The following is a 17,877-nucleotide window of genomic DNA, read 5'->3' as shown; positions in this document are numbered from 1 at the left end:
TTTCAATTAGTTATATTGCTTAATTTTGACGAGAAGTTCTAAAATCAGTAAAATAAATTATTTTAAATTGAATGTTAGATTCTTTTTTTCTTATTTCATAAAAAAGAATGAACAATGAAAAAAGTATTGTACACTGGACCCAATCGGATTTCCTTAATAACCTTAATCCCCAAAGAGTTTGTTGAAGAGATCTCCATCGGAATAAAGGATTTCATTAAAAGCGAACAAAAGCTCTAGAACTCTAAATTTACAAATTCAGTCTTCTTTTCGCCGTCGGCAACTTTTGAACTGCTGCCGATAATTAAGTGCAAAATCTGGAGAAATGGGCATTCGTCGTCCTTCCTTTGGCTTCTTCCTCTTGTACCTCGAACAATCAAGTTCAAGTTTAAAGTTTTACAAAGTCCCTTCGTCGTTTGAACGACACTGTGCATGTACTTAGGGAATCGACTATACCTCGCATGCATAAGTTATAGTCCCGGGTGAGGAGTTGTCTTTGTGGACTTCACTTTAGGTACCTCTCGCTTTGACAATTTCCTTCCGTTTGTATTGGCTGTGGAGTGTATCTTTTCGAGATATAGACCAATGGATCCTTTCTTTTAGTTTCTACTTTTATACAAAAGAATTTCAATGTGTTTTCTATTTAATAATATTGTTAATACGAGCAAATAAGTTTAAATCTATTTCTCTTTTTACGTCTAGAGTTTGAAATTGTAGTAAATCGTTAGTAGTGAATCGGATCGCTGGAGGCGAAATAAAACTCTTCTCTTAAGAAAGTTTCTGTTAAAGGGGAGATGTATGGCGATTTACCGCACCCCTCTATTAGGTGGATACAAGAACGGAATGTGGAGACAATGCGAATACGAAGCGGATAGTTCTTGAACTTTGACCGTCGCAATTGCTTCAATGGGAGTTGGGTGCATTGTTGCGGTGAAATAAGTGATATGAGTTGGTCATTAAAGTTCCATTCCGCTTTTGTAATTTTCCCAGTTTCTAATAAATGTTAGCCACAAAAGCAAGTGAAATTGAATAAAATATGAAGTATTAATTATTTATTTCACCCACTATCTTTAAATATATCAAACAGAAAACTTTTGTTAAAAACCCATATTTTTTCTTTCTATTTAAACTTTAACTTCATTTACTTAAAAACAATTTAAAATCCCGACTTTGAGCAATTAAAATTCCCGTACAACCAGAGAAAACGAATCGAATCCCAAGGTTCTGGCAGCAAACAGCGTTAATTAGTGTTGGGGGAGAAATATTTACAGAGTGTCAATGGGTTCGTTAGAATCAACGTCCCGTGAAACACCACAGTGCCTCGCCAGTATCGATTGATTCAAAGTGGACTAGAATGAAGAGCAGATGTTGAAAGAGGTCTCGTCTCAAATCGATGAGACCGACTTAGATACATTGTCTTTGAGCCTTTTTATTGATAACTTACGATTCTTGTGTGTTTGCTTTCTCTTGTGGTTGAGCTTTTTTTTATTGTGTCCACGTCGAAAACTCTCTCGAGTTCACTTACCACGCGATCGAAAGGATCCAGTTTGTTTTATTCCTTTGGGACGCAACCGGAAAATAGATGTCCGAGAACTAACTGAATTAAAGAAATGTGGCTTTTCGAAAAAGTTTTTTTCGCTATTTATCTTAGTCACGTCAACAACAATATTTAGATTATCAGTTTCAAGGATTATTCAAATACAAAATGAAGACCTTAACATACGATTTCCACCGAATGCAATTAGGTATTCAGACGGAGTTTCACTCAAACGAAACTTGCATGAAGGTTTGAAGTTTAATCAAGCAACAGCGTCCTCAAGAGAATTTCGTGTAAAAATGAGGAATAGTTAATTTAAAAATATTAATTTTATAAAATAAACTTGGATGATTAATTTTATAAAATATGACTATAAAATTCGCTTTGTAAATACATGTTTTTATTTAGCTCATGCAACGAGAACGTTTTAGATATTATCAATTAACTTCATATCAAACCAAACGAGTTTTGAAATTAATTGAAAAATATATTTTCGCAATCGAATGGGACATTATAAAAAAACGGTAAATTCGCCCTGTGCGGATTTTGCAGAATTTATTAATTTCATTTTACATTTATATTTTTTAATGGAATTATTCAATTTGAAATTAGTTTGATGGTTTTTGCGAGCGCTTTCACTGACAGCAACTTGTAACGGTTGACGTTGATGTCTCTCCATGGATTTCCATTGAAACGTAGTGAAGGAACGAGATATTTCATAAAATTTACTGAATTTGCTACGCTACTGATTTATTTGTACCTGTTTGGATGATTGGGGTTTTAACTATAACATCCTATATCAATTTTATTAATAATAAGAATTCTACATTTGTTATTTAAAAGTCTATGATAAATATTAAAGAATGGAGCGATGTTTAATATGCCGTGTTAGAGATTAAAGCCGAGGACGCGTGAGGCCGAGACGCTACATTTCTTTATTCTAAACACACCGAAAAGTTTTCCAATCAACTTGGACACGAATACTTAACATAAATTAATACATATAGAAACTTTTGTCTTCCAGTATATGTATTTTAGGAGTTTCTAATATATTATAACCGCTTAATCGAAATAAAAAAACGAAATACCAATTATTCAACCCGTTTATAGATATTTGAATGCAACTACCAAACTCAATTTATTATAATATATTGAAAAAAATGTCACGCAATTTTACCAGGAGACTCATTTGTTGTGGAGTTAAGGTTCTAGTTATAAAAGGTTGAATGAAACAAGAAATCAAAATAGACAAATGTGTAAAAAGCAAATATATTTAAAAAAAAATAGAACCAAAATAAATATTAAAATAAATATGAACAACGTAAATAAAAATAGACTGTACAAAAGCAGAAAAATAATATATATTCTGGGCGAGCAAAATAGTATGAGGATAAAAAAATAGAAATAAACGAAAATGTTTTAATTTTTTTTTAAGTTAACTCGCGAGATGTATTATTTGTATATTTGCTCACCCTGCTACATGTAATATTTCACAAAACAATTTATTGAAAATATTATCAAGCTGCTTTCACAATACAAATAAATATTTTCTTGAGGAGATTAATTAAAGTTTCATAAATTAATTAAATGAAATTAACAAACACATTATTTCGGTTAATCCAGTTATCTTAGCGATCTCCACTGCTATTTTATAAACAAATATTAACAATCCAGATATTAGAAATCAATACCGGCCAGCAATGCAAAATATTCGATAATTACGATTATATAATTGATCCAATTACACCGTAGTTCAGTGCAAATACCAATAATACACTTGAACCAAACAACGTTGTACCAATCAAGTATATTACTTGATATGTAGTTATTGAGAATTAACGAAAGGGAGTAACGAAAATGTTTCTCTGTATTTGTATCAATAAATGATGAGAAATGCGATGCATTTTAAATTCATTTGATCAGAAATGCTGTTCAATTCAAAATTTCCTAGAATTCAAGGAAAACTGGTTTTCCTTGAGTTGTAAGTAAAATTGCTGTTCCCAATGTGAATAAGAAGAAGAATAATAAACGAGACACGTTGTATCACCTCACCATGATGCTAGTGATGCTTGATCCCTTAAGATCCAGCATAACCCCATCATTACCTATGATCAGGTGTTGGGTAACGTTTTCCTTTACATTAAAACTTTCATATTCTCTTGGGTGTGTATATCCCTCAGAAGAGGACCTCATAACATTTATTTGTGATTGTGTATGTCCAAACCAAAAATGATACAACCTATCTTGGTATTTTTGTAACACAAACTCTATGGAGGCCATAAAGACCAACGTGTACAGGGTGGTTCAAATTCGATGTCCGAATAGGCTAACTCGAAAACTATAAGAGTTAGAAGAAAAGTAGCTGACATGTCATGATCTCGTTTTTCGAGAAACTGCTAATGCCGAAAACCTCATAGGGCTATCATCTTTTGTTTTTCCGCTAGAGGCCAAAATTGAAAATATCGTAAAACCCGCAAATGTAATTATCTTGGTTATTATTATAGGTGGAGTATTATAACTAAGACATTATATGGACACATTTTTACAGAGAATTTGATGACGTAGTCAAAAAAATTTTGTCGGTTTTAGATTTTGAGATATTATCACAATTTTCGTTTTTTTAAATGGAAACAACCACTGATTATTCGCTTAATAAATTCGTTATTTTTTTCTGATTACAAAAATATAGGGTTTGACAGGTCTATTTCTTATTGTTTTAGAATAAAACTAAAAATAAACTTTTCTTTTAGTGTCGTCGAAGAAATTAAATTTACAGTTTCCTGTAAATTACGGTTCTATAACTAAAAATTAAAAAAACATATTTCTGATATTTGAAACAAATATATTTGTTGAACTGTTTAATTTATATATGTTTTACACAAAAGTTGGAATAGATTGACATTATTTCACATTCTTTATTACGATTTAATATTATTTTTAAATGACCTAATAAATTATCGATAGATGGCGCTCATGTTTTTTTTTAATTCAAATAAACATAGCAACATTTGTTTGTATTCAAAAATTTTCTGAAGTGTCACTTTAAAAATCCTGTTTTTAAGATCAATTACGAAAATTTTGAAAAGTTTGACATGTTAGAATGTTACATATTAAAAAATTATTTGTTTTTAAATACCAGAAGTTATCTTCGTATTTAATTGTTAACTTTTTAGATTTTACCTACCGCCCCGTAACTTACAGGAAACTGTAAATTTAATTTCCTCGACGACACTAGATGGAAATTCTATAAAAAAAGTTTATTTTTAACTTTATTCTAAAACAATAAGAAATAGACCTGTCGAACCCTATATTTTTGTAATCCGAAAAAAATAACTAATTTAATAAGCGAATAATCAGTGGTTGTTTCCATTTAAAAAAACGAAAATTCTCATGATATCTCAAAATCTAAAACCGAAAAATTTTTTTTGACTATGTCATGAAATTCTCTGTAAAAAAGTCTCCATATAATGTCGTAGTTATAATACTCCACCTATAATAATAACCAAGATAATTGCACTTATTGGTTTTACGATATTTTCAATTTTGGCCTCTAGGGGAAAAACAAAAGACGATAGCGCTATGAGGTTTTCGGCATTAGCAGTTTCTCGAAAAACGAGATCATGACATGTAAGCTACTTTTTTTCTATCTCTTATAGTTTCCGAGTTAGCCTATTCGGACATCGAATTTGAACCATCCTGTACATTGCCAGAAGGTCTTGATAATATTGTTCATCTTTCAAAGTATCTTTTCGCGCTTCTTGGCCAATAGCGTTTAATCAACGGGCATGTTCTGACAGTTATGGTAATACTGATATGGTCACGAAGGAAAAAGTAATATAATTATCTTCTTTAATACTGATAATAAGTACTTAAGTGCGAATGTAACATGTATAGGATAAATCGTAATAATCTCTAAATACATAATCGATCAAGTTAATCGTCAACGTAGTAATCATCATCTTTTTTTTTTAATATGCTTAATCGCCCACTTTTTTTCAATTACTTAGCGCAGATGCTCCTATATCTTATTCCGATGCATTCGCTAGCTTTTCTTAAACGTTTGCGTACGCTTTCTAACTCAATAAATGATTTTTAAAGTCGTTCCTAAACACAAATCCAATTCCAAAGTAATGGAAAGCTATCAATTTTATCCAGTTTCTTACTCCTATCAGTTTACATCTAGAAATTCGCCTTTTGATAGCAAGTTTTTAGTATTTTCTTTTTCTTTTATTGTTTACTCATACTTGTTTCGTACTTAACTCAATGGACTCAGCTAATTATGAGAAAAAGTCTCGAAATCAATACTGAAAATATAATAATTAGATTAAATATATTTAATTTCTTGGAAAAAAGAAAAAAATTAAGTAACTACACCAATTGCATTAACTTTAACCACCCACAGGGCTTTAATCGATTTTCTATGAGATACTAAACCGAACTAATCCACCCAAAATCCTTAGAGAACCGAAGTTACGCCACAACTACTAGAAGACGAGTATATGCCATCTTGATTAGACCACCACCTGTATTTACATTATCGAAAAGCCAAACACGTTCCAACGTAAAGTTCGATCAGCATATCCTTAATCTCAACAGTTACAATATTCCAAAAGGAACAATCAATAATTCTCGAATAAAAATATATTTTATTTAATATTATTTGATCGCTTTTTATTTGATGGTCACTCAATAAATTATAACGCGTTCATTCTTTTATGCTTTGAACCTATTAGCCTTCAGTGCTCTTTTCCTAGAAGCGTTGAGAGCAAAAATCCAATTACACCGACGCATACTGAAACTCACACACACCAAAACCTATGATGGCATCGTCCGGAAAATGAGGAAAAAGGGAAGGCGAGCTCGAGAGCCGGATGACGCCACCCTCTCTTTTCTAGTGCCTGCAAGTTCGATTAGCAAAATGCCGGATTTGTCGTTCGAGCTGATGTCGAATAGATTGATCGATCCGAAGTCTTGCGAATGCCAGACCCACAATTTATTTTTGAGAATACCACAAGTGATCTTTTCTATGCGGCACCTTTCAAATTTCCGCCAAGAAATTGCTTCATGAAAAGATTATTTAAAGTAATTGCGGATGTTGTAAAATTTATGAAGTTAAGAAACAAAGGTTTTAGCAACTTGTTCGTCTTTCCCGGATGAGAACAGGTAGAAACTGAATGTCGAGGCAACAGTGGTAAATAAAGTGCAGTGTGTTGCAACTGGGTGGGTGGTTGAAGTTATGGCTTCTAATAAACTGTGCCGCGAAAAGGGATGAATCCTTCACTTGGACGTGTTTACGGCTTAATAGCATCTTTCAGCATGGGGGGTTTCCACGTTAAAAGGTGGTTAGACGTAATTAAAAAGAAATTCACTACTAGAAAATAAGATGGCAAACTGTTGAATCTAAAGTTTCAAAAACTTAAATTTACTTTGTTCTTATTAAAACCCTGACAAATACAGACGAAGTTAATAATGAGTTTCCACTTAATGCTCGTCACGTTTGGAAAGATCATTTTTCTTCAACTCTTTTTGATTTATGGCCCTATGTTACGCCGATTAATGTTCGTTTTAACTACCCTTGATTAAAAGTGCTACTAGATGACAAAAACTCTTTTATTATAACTATTCATTAGTGTGCTCTTTTTTTCGTCGCACCATTAACTTTTACGAATTTAATTATTAGTGTACATAAATTAACGAAAATACCGCAACAATTTGCGTATATATTATGTGCGGTCGTGACCATTCAAAGGAAATTTATGGAGTTAAAACGTACGAGTTGGAAAATTTTACCGATATAATGGACTGTGGTTATCTGATTTATACTTTCCCAACTTTTATATGAGTTTTCTTGGTAAGTTTCGGATAATGGTGTTATAAAAAAACTTTTTGAATCTGTAAGTACACTCATTAAACTGCGATTACCCTAAAGACATACGTTTTACAAAATGTTACAATTTGGTTTATTAAATTTCATTGACGAACACACCCGGAACTTTATCTATAGTTCACAGCCGTCACTCACTAAAACTTATTCCGGTCTCATTTCACTATTTATCAACCACTTTCATGACGGAAGTTGGCCGCTCTACGCTTATCTCTCGCTACGTATGTGCTACATGATAGTGGAAGTTACGAATTGGCGGTGCAATGTTGTGCTGATAGCGAGAGCTCTCTTATTTATTGTATGGCGAGGATGGTTGCACGTCTTTTGGAGTGTCGTGTATATGTCTGAAAAGCTTGAGGACCAACACTGAGAATGTCGTTCTATATTATTATATTTCCAGAGTTTAATTTAAAAATTTTCTCGTTATTATTTGTTAATACAACTTTTTGATTGCATAAGTTTTTAATCAAAATTATTAATTTGTTTGTGTTTCAAATCAAATATCTAATCTAGCGGAAAATAACAAAGTAATAAATCTGAAAGAAGTCGTTTTCATGATCTAGACGAAGATTGCAGCAGTGATACACCTAAGGGAGGGTGACATCACCGAGGACAGTAGATCGTACTAAATTGGGTACGTAAGAATATGATAAATGGGTAACGCTAAAAGGAATTTACTCCCTGTTAGAATGCGCGACTTGATTTATGGCCGGGGATGGCGTAAGTATGCCCAAAATCGCGGCATTGAAATATGTACCAGCATGAAAAGTTTGCGACGTGCTATGGTAGTTGTGAAAAATGGACGTATGGACGGTGTGATGAAGGCGTCACCTTCTATAACTGTTAAATCGAAATAAAAAATACTAAAGAGTAAGAAAGTTACTTTCTGACGTCTATTTAATATAACAAACAAGCGTTTTTGTGATATAAAAATAACAAATAATAATTACATGAGAATATAGTCTCGTATTTACAACTATATAATATTCAGACCAGAAACACACAAAATTCAGAGACGATTAGCAATGAGTGAAATGAAAACATTAAGAAAAACTGCGCTTTGGGGTAACGAATGGCGACTTGTAGAGAAACAACTTTAAAGAGCAAAACTACCTAATATATGAGGAAAAAGCTGAATAACATGTTTAATAACTTTCGTCTACACCTACTTATGTATATATTTAGTATTTACACATTATCTTCTTCTACAGCATGACTACGCATGATGCGTACCTACGAGATAGTGCTAGAGTAAAACTAGAATGTTTCTAATTCCCAGTATATCTTAAAAAAGATGTATTCTGTCGAGACGCGTTCTGGGAAAAAGGAAAGATCAAATATGTGGGGGAATTCAAGTGTTATCAACTTGAGTGTTGTTTTTAAATTTTTTTATTGAAGAATACCATTTTGATCCAACAAATTATTTTTGTCTTAGGCCTCTTTATGTCATCAATTATTTTCTAAACACTTTACTTTAGAAGGTTCTGCAATGATCGTGGCGATATTTTAGAGTATTAACCCATGGTATAGTAATAACATTAAATATTCTCGTGCAAATCTCAGGTAAACAGTGTTCAACAAACTATCGTTCGCCTACTTTGAAGAGTTTCTAGATAAATCCGCGCTGATTTAAATATTCCATCGGTTCGATTTGCACGTTGGCGCAAACGGGCCGTCCCAGATTCGACGTGGAAAAAGAAGGATCCGAGCGCATATCTTGGTATTTTTGTTTGAATAATTTCTTGTTATTTATTCAGGAAATGTTTCACTTGGAACTGGTGTGCGCATTCTGCTTTCAACCACTTTTATCAAAAAAAAAATCTTTTTTCAATCTATATCAATTTACGTAAAGATTCTATCTTGGTGGTTATAAAAGCATAATTTTAGTAAGAACACTTCATATTTTAAAGTTTTTTTTAATTATTAATTAATATATTTTTACTAATTATGTTTTCTTTTTGTTATATTTTTTTTAACTTGAAAGCTTTACATGATTTATAAATGTATACACTACATTTTCGTTTCGTTCCTTTGCAGAAGAAGCTTTTTATAAAAAGGTCAATCAGTAGTTTGAGTGGAGAAGTTGGAGGAAAAGTACTTTTCAACGTTGGTTGCAGTGAAATCGTGTCGGAGCGCCACCGACGACTTTGGCCGGTTCGGGTTATCGCCGCAGGAACTCGGATGAAACCGGCACCACCGTTGAAATGATCCATTAAAAATGGATACGTTTATCTACCGATTCCATTTCCACTACGTATGCCAACGTATATAAAATTTACGCGAGTTGGTCCTTTATCACTGCAAATGAATTATTTATATTTAATAGAGTTGTTTGTTCCTTCAGTTGCAATTTTATTCAGTTTTGTTTTTATCGAAACCTAAATAAAGAAACCACCAAAAACACTTTAAAATAAACAAATTTGTGTTTACATAACATTTTGAATCATACAAAAGCAAATATGGAATGTCACATTACGTTAGAAGATGAATAATACATATTTAATGGAATTGTTTGTCACTTGGTCTTTCTCTCCCCCTCTTCTATATACACAGCAGGAAACATCACTCTAACTTCACCCCCTGACTTGGGGGAGGATGAATTTAAATGTCTAGGGGGTTGAAGGGCTCCAAGTTGACTCCCTTCTCGTCAGTCAGCAGGTTTTCACCTTCATCGAGAAAGAATTTATTGAAACGGAGATGATCGGTTTCTTTGGAAGCACTAACATTTGATGAGTTAGGGATTCTTTTTTATAACACAAAATTTTATAAAATCGATTCTTTTTGTTTGATGTTTACTTTGAAAATAAGAGAAACAATAAGGTAAGTTTGATGTATCGAAAAGCCGATTTGTATTCGGAACCGTCATGACGTGACGATTTCAGAGGTGTAAATTGATTTTGAGGAAAAATCCGAAGGTACTAAACTTATACAATATAGAAGTTACGAGTTAAAGTTCCAAGTTCCGAGATTGCAGTTATAAATTTTTCGCCCGGCTTTCAATACTACAAAGAAGTTTAGTAAATATATAAGTTCATGTGCGCTTTACCTGAATCTTGAGACTTTCGATCCCACCTAAACTTTAATGCTTCTTTTTTTCTTTCGTTTGCTAAAACTCTATTGAAAAAATTAATCGATAAACTTTTAACTTATGGATTAAAAATTTTATTTCTTAACTTTCTATTTTTTGTGAATTTAGATTGAAGCAAGAGTTAAACATGGAATTTTTCGCATCGGTTTAAGCCACTCTTATTTCCCCCTTTAAAGCAGTGGGAAAAATACCACATAACTATTTCTTGTCCATTGCTCTCCGCATATTTGCATTCCTAACGTAGTAAGTAGCATTCGTTGCTGAACACAGAATTCTGTTTTCGAATTATTTCAATCTCGTCACATTATTGCGGCTTCTTACGAAACGTTAACTGCGGTAATAAGGATTCTATTATCTCTACTTTTCTTTGTAACATATTTGCCGCTCGTTTGACCTCACGGTATGCATTTCATCCCTTTATCTTATACGCTTTACGATATTCAATGAGGTTTTCTTCAACTTGCAAATATTAATGTTACTCATTCAGTGTCTAGCGTTACTCAGCGCGAAACTTCCCTTCAGTTTGGTCACTATTTCCGCATCATTTGGTAATTGACACAATTATGCCTTAGTTTTTGCCATAGCAGAAGACATAGCACCTACAAGTCCCTGTTTTCAATGGGAACTTCTATTTCTCATTAACTTATCCTCCAGGTTGATTTCGATCATTTTTTCTAGGATGTATCTTCTTTAAAGACGGAGTATCAGCTTTTTCAACACCTAATAGTATCGTAATGGTCATGATTTTTTTGTTTCATGATTTTTGCAACACTGATGTTTGCATGTATATTTGATTAAGTTGTTAATTTATATTGATAATTTTAATATATTCAACATTAACTTTCTAATTCTAATTTTTTCTCATTTTTGGTGGTTAAACGAGATTTCAGGATAGATAGAGATTTTTATCATTTTCGTCCCATTTGAAAATTTCACGTGTCGTCAGACGTTTGATTTACGTAACTGGAAGTGACCGCACGAACTCGTCGGTGCTGACTTGTTCACATAAACTGTGCAATCGGGATTTAATGTTCGATCGCGTCCGTGAATTACAAATTTCGATAGCCCTCCATCCGCCTCCATGCCCACCCCCGTGCGGGGTGCAGATATAAATTCGGAGGGATCCTGTGGGGTTGTTACAATTAGGTTGAAATACGATGGGTACGTTTCGACACTGTCGAACGCATTTTCCAAAACACCAAAATATCTACGTGTTGATTATCTTTGACTTCATCCTTGATTAACCAGAAAAAAAAACAATTTGCTGCAAAAAAAACTAAAAAAATAAATAAATTGTTATTGAAACCGCTACATTTAAAACGAGTACAAACTCAATATGTCGTGGGTGAAACATTTTGGATCGTTCACTGTGACATTGGGTTATTGACCGCGAATAAAAACATTACATACGTACATTATAAATTGGCAACTCTCCCTATTTCTGTCCGAGGTTGATTTATGACTACCGTTTCATCCGCATTTGCTGCTTCCGAACTGGACACGCAAATATTTATTCAGCATACCCTATCCGGATTTACTTTTTAAAGCTTCCAATAAATTGTATTTTATCTGTACGCCTATAAAATTTTTTGATCAGGCGGAATAGAAAAATTGCTACCTAGAAACAGAATGTGTGTAACAATGCCGTGGTTAACACTTAAAAACTCTAATTTATCCGAACGTATATACCTATATAAGCGGGTTAAACGTATGCGACCATAAATTTCAGCCGCGAATGTTTCAATAAGACGCCCGTGAAAATATGGGACATTCAGGATTTAAATTAAGCCATAGATTTCGGCCACACGTTCTACATTGTAAATCACAAAATCTTCTGAGGATTTTCTTCTTAGTTGCCCAGATTTTATCTTCGGTCGTTGTGTACACCTGATAAAAGAGATTTTTTTTTCATACTTGATCACGGTTTTTATTATCACTGATTAACTTAAACCTATCGTAAATTGAATGAACTCGTCTGGCATTTCCTCGACATTTATGTAGTACATAAAACAAAAGTGCAAATGGGGGTATTTTGTGTCGACGGCTCGTTTGCATGCAAACGCAAAACTGCATTAAGGCCAATTCAACCAACCCGAATACAACGTAAAATGCCTTTAAATATTTTTCCCCACACGAACGGATGTGTCTAGCACAGACCAGCGTTGTGTCCTCTTTCAAATTTAAACGACACACGCTCTGGGAGTAATAAAAGAGTACCTATGAAAAATTAGGGAAAGTTTTTCGAGATTTTTACTTCGTATGAAATAACCCGCAGAATATCTAGTTCATTTTTAATAACCATCCCCTTGCGACCAACTCGAATACGCATATAACCGCGGTTGGATTAAACTTTTTGCTCCGTTAGTTACAAAACGAAGCTTTAGTTTTCCAACGGGGTAATGCTGATAATTGCTCCAACTTAAAAAAATAGTTTTTTAATAATCCCGGCTTTGTGTGTGCAGATTGAAAATCGTCGTATCAAGTATGAAACTCAAAAGGACGGCTGCAATACATTACTCATAGCAAAAAGCTTTATGGAAGATATTTACAACACACAATTCGACTTCTTCAGTCGTTGTGTCCCATATTTCGAGTGCTCGCTTGAAATTTAGGACGGATGTATAGAGGGGGAAACGAAAGGATGGCGCGACCACAAAAAAATCATCTTCCATCAACATTTTTTGAAATAAACAGAATTCAACGTTGTGCGAATCTAATGCTGCGCGAACACCTGATTTATACATTTAATACACATCACCGTTATTTTGGGGAAAGCTGCTTAAATAAACAGTGTTATACCGACAATTTACAGTTATATGTTACTTTTAAAGCCGGGGCGACGGTGTAAATTACGTCAATTTTAGAAAACGAGTCGTGGGAACTGTCTGTCATGAGACTTGCGGCGAATATAAAAAAATTGCGTTGAGGAAAAAGGCACGGAGACCGTTTTTATGTACCTCTGATGGTTTTTTATGTGTGGTTTTTATCTCGGGTATTACGTTAACAACGCAGCGCTACCCAAAAGGAGATTTTATGACTGTTTTTACAAAGATTCTCTGAGTGGAAATAGAATGGAAAAGGTAGATGGAGAGAAAAGTAAATAAAAAAATCAATTCAAAGCTTTTAAGAAATAATTATTAAAGAAATTATTATATTTTTCGTAACGTTTAATGATTTTTTATAAAATATATAGTAATTATGAAAATTCTTGTAAAATATATCCGTACCACTTAAAAATATTATTTTTTGTTTGATGTTTTGGATGCCATACTAATATATGGTACATTTCCTTCAAATTCCTCCACCTCTAATCCTGTCTGACTACAAGTCCTGAATTCTATCAAAATTCATGGAATATCCCAAATTAATATGTAATGTTTTCGCAATGCTGTGGATCTTTTTTCTTTAACCACCCTCCTCTGATGTGTAAGTTTACAATTGACTTTGTGTATGAGGTTGCTTTGATCTAGTTACCTAACAGGACCTATGACCTAACGCAGTTAGCTGATGTTTTTAAGATCCTGGGGGACTAAACATTTGTAAATACCAAGATCGCCTGATCTTAACACCGCAGATTTCTGGTTGTGAGGTTATTTGAAAAATTTGGTCCGATTGCTGAGTTTACAACAACGAAGTGGAAGTCAGTTATTACCTTAATTTGTTAAAAATGTATAATTAAGGTAAAATTGATGTTTGTTCCTTACTTTCTGATATCCTATATGTTCTTCCAATATTATGATCCTGTCGTATAACAATTTTATTGTATCATATATTTTTAAAGATATTAAATACCTCAGTAGTCAGATAGTAGCTAATTGGGTCTCTGTATTGATAACACCCACACAGGTGCAATATCAATGCCCATCTACACGTTTATGACCACACAACTTTATACAATTATGCCTTAGTTTTTGCCATCATCGCCGAGAAATTATCTAAGAATACATAATATAGCAGAAGAGATACAACAAGTACAAGTACAAGTCCTGTTCTTTAAACGGGAACTTCTATTTCTTATCAACTTATCCCTCCAGGTTGGCGTCGATCATTTTTGTCAGCAAGCCATCTTGCCAGACGGAGTATCAGATTTTTGCAACACTGATGTTTTATCCTTAATAATCAGATTGACCAAACTCTGGTTTATCACAGAATGATGCGTCATATCAAAACATTCAGTTAATTCAAATCGGTTAAATCATTTTAAAAATGTTTGATTGTCTCATTTTCGAGATCTCATTTCGTTTTCCCGGTATTCTGCTATTTCATCTTTGTCTTTTTAGTTAATAAAAGGGCCACTTTCCCTTTTGTTGACTAATACATAAAAATAAATATTGCCTCTACATTCTTTAACTAATATCAATATAATTTTCACCAAACCCTCGAATATGGTCTTCCCTTCTATTAGAGATAACATAATGTTAGAACACCACATGCAAATATTTGTCGTTCAATAACAGAGTGTAAGCACATACATCGTCAAACAGTATGACATTTTCAGCCTTGCTCCGTGTCTCATCACATACAAGAGAGGATAAAAAGTTCTCTTCTGGGTTAGGTGGTGCGATGCACGTTTGGGATAAAAACAACGACCACGTCTGACGGTAACGCAGGTGAAGTGAAAAATCGATACGGTAGGGCTTTCATCGAACACGCTCCGACTGACAGAAAAAATCGCCGGTGCTTCAGTGTTTACAAGCACCTCTCACCTGAGGCGCCAGAACCATTCTATACGGTACGATCAATTTTTACAACAATAGACAAGCATTTCAATGCGAGAAGAGAATTCCGGAGCGTACCTTCTTTCATCGACGCAGTCTACTGGAAGGATAATAGAGCTACGTAAGAATTCTAAAAGGGCTAGGAGATCGTACACTGCTAAAGCTCATCTTTAGAACGTATAATTTCTAAGTTGACCGAGTTTCTAAAAAAAAAATATTTTTCTGCTCTGATTATAAACAGTTTTGCCCTTGTGAAGGGTAAAATATGAATTTTCCTCTCTATGATAAGCGAATGGCGGTTACAAAACTAGCGGAGAGGATAAATCCGTTTCCATTTAAACCTTACCCATACGTCACCCGGAAAGAAAATAAATTACATTAGTTTTGAACAATGCACCTGCAATATAACAACCCGACGACCATAAATTCGCCCATAAATTCCCTTATCGCGTTTTGTAAAGTCATCGTAAGCCCTCTCCCCTTTTCCGAGCGAAACATGCGGCTTCAAATACGTGTTCCTCCGCCTCCACCATCAAGTACCCACGGTATATTTTTTTGTTACTCTCGTATATTATTGAAAACGAATCGCTCGTGAAAAATCGAAATTCAACACAATCCCCGCTCATTTGCTCAGCGTGAACGGCAGCTAAATCCAGATTTGTTAAAATGTGTGTCCGCTACACGGGCATTTTCATTTATTTCCGGTTATTTTGAAATATTCAAACGAATATTTCGTTTTTATTTCGATTCTGGGACTCGTAACATGTTGTTCAGCAACGATTTTTGTTCTATCTTTTTTTTTAACCTAGATATCCATTACTTACAGCATCCCATGATACCGTATAAATTCATCGTAGCAATTTGAAAATATTTCAAAAAGGGTTTTTGTTGTGTTCGGAATAACATCAAAACGCATAACCCAAATTGAATCATTTCCAATTAATATAACCAACGAAAACGTTCTGCTTGAATAACAAATCCTAATTTTCGGTTCATTTAGTAAACTAGTGTGTATCTGTGTATGTATGTGTGGGAGTTTGGAGGACATTCTAGGACTTTCGTCCGGCTTGGGTCAAGGGTCAAGCGGCACACCTAATTTAATAACAAACTTAAACGGAACCCGGTATAGTAGAGAAGAGGAACGAACAGGAGAGGGTGGTTAATTAGATGAACCTAATTCGAAACGTGCGCGAACCCGCTCGTCTGGTTGTAGTACCACGTCGGCGCGTTTTAGACGTGATGTTCGCGACCGCAACCGCACTATTCGTGTCGTTAATTAATAGAATCAGGGAGCGTACGCACCCCTCTTTATGTTACCGATTGCCATTGCTTGATGAATTTTCCGACAACCTCGTTGGAAATGACGCGGACCGGACCAGATGATGTAAAGGACGTAAATGGCTGCTAATGAATCGTACTACGAACCCCTTTGGCTATAATTAACAAGTACATGTTGCTCAGAAATTCATTCACAAATTATGTCTATGGTTTGATTTTATGTAATAAATTGACTACGAATTTTATGTGTTTTTACAATATCAAATAATTCGATGTCAACTTAATTTGATAATAAGACGAATATATGAATATAAACCAGGTTTCTAACGAGGAAATGCATAAATATTCGTGGGTTCATATTCTCTAACGTACGTCTGATTGAATCCTCTTGTGTATGGGATAATTGAATAATGAGATGCCAAGTCGCATAAATCAGAGATCCATTAACGCCGCCCACATTCGTTGGATCGCTCGTACAACTATAACGTCAACATTATATAGACTACATAAATATTTTAACATCTCCGATTACTTTATAACGTATTAACGTGATATGTGATTTAATTGTGTTTCGTTAAGGTTTAGATTGCGTGTGCTCTCCATGTTTAATGGACTCAAATCGGTTCGAATCGGATCGGGCAATTGATCACGAAGCCCTTAGAGTGATAATTCGTCCAATTAACTATGTGTGTGTACAAATGGACTATGTATATCTAGAGATGTACAGTAATTGGACCCTAAACGGAGATTTTGCAAAATTAATTTCCTGGTTGAGTTGGACCAATTTTTGATGATAAATTATCGATTTCATTTTGAACATTTTAATTTTTCAATCGTGTTTGGATTGGGTGAGTTATGCTAATAAGAGACGAAGGAGAGTTTCTCGTGTGCGGAATATATATCAGATATTACGTCATATGTTCCGGGCATATGGTGCAGAAATTTAACCGGATCCTTTCATATATATTCTAATGCATCCTTCAAAGCGAAAAGAATATTACCCTTCACGTACTGAAACACTTTTGCATCTTTCTATAGCTACTAATATGGTTTTCACGATTTATTTTATATAGTTGAAACTTTATATCTCTTTGATAATATCACAACTTTCTCACTTCATAGAAAATTCAACTTAGAAAAGTGCTGCCGTGCACTTGCCTCGCTATGTTTGGACACACTTTTACTTTCTTATATCGTGTAGATATCAGTATAGATATGGTACAGACACCAATTCTAACGTGATTCGTAAAAATCAATACAATTAGTTTATATAAAAAATCAAACCAACAAATTATTAATTACTGTTCTGATTATTTCTATTATCTAATAACATACTTTGTGGATAAAATTGGATTTACCAAAGTTGAGCTTTAAA

This window comes from Onthophagus taurus, chromosome 7 (assembly GCF_036711975.1).
Source record: "Onthophagus taurus isolate NC chromosome 7, IU_Otau_3.0, whole genome shotgun sequence".
NCBI lineage: Eukaryota > Metazoa > Arthropoda > Insecta > Coleoptera > Scarabaeidae > Onthophagus > Onthophagus taurus.
The sequence above is the reverse complement of the archived record's forward strand: the minus strand, read 5'-3'. Positions refer to the sequence as shown.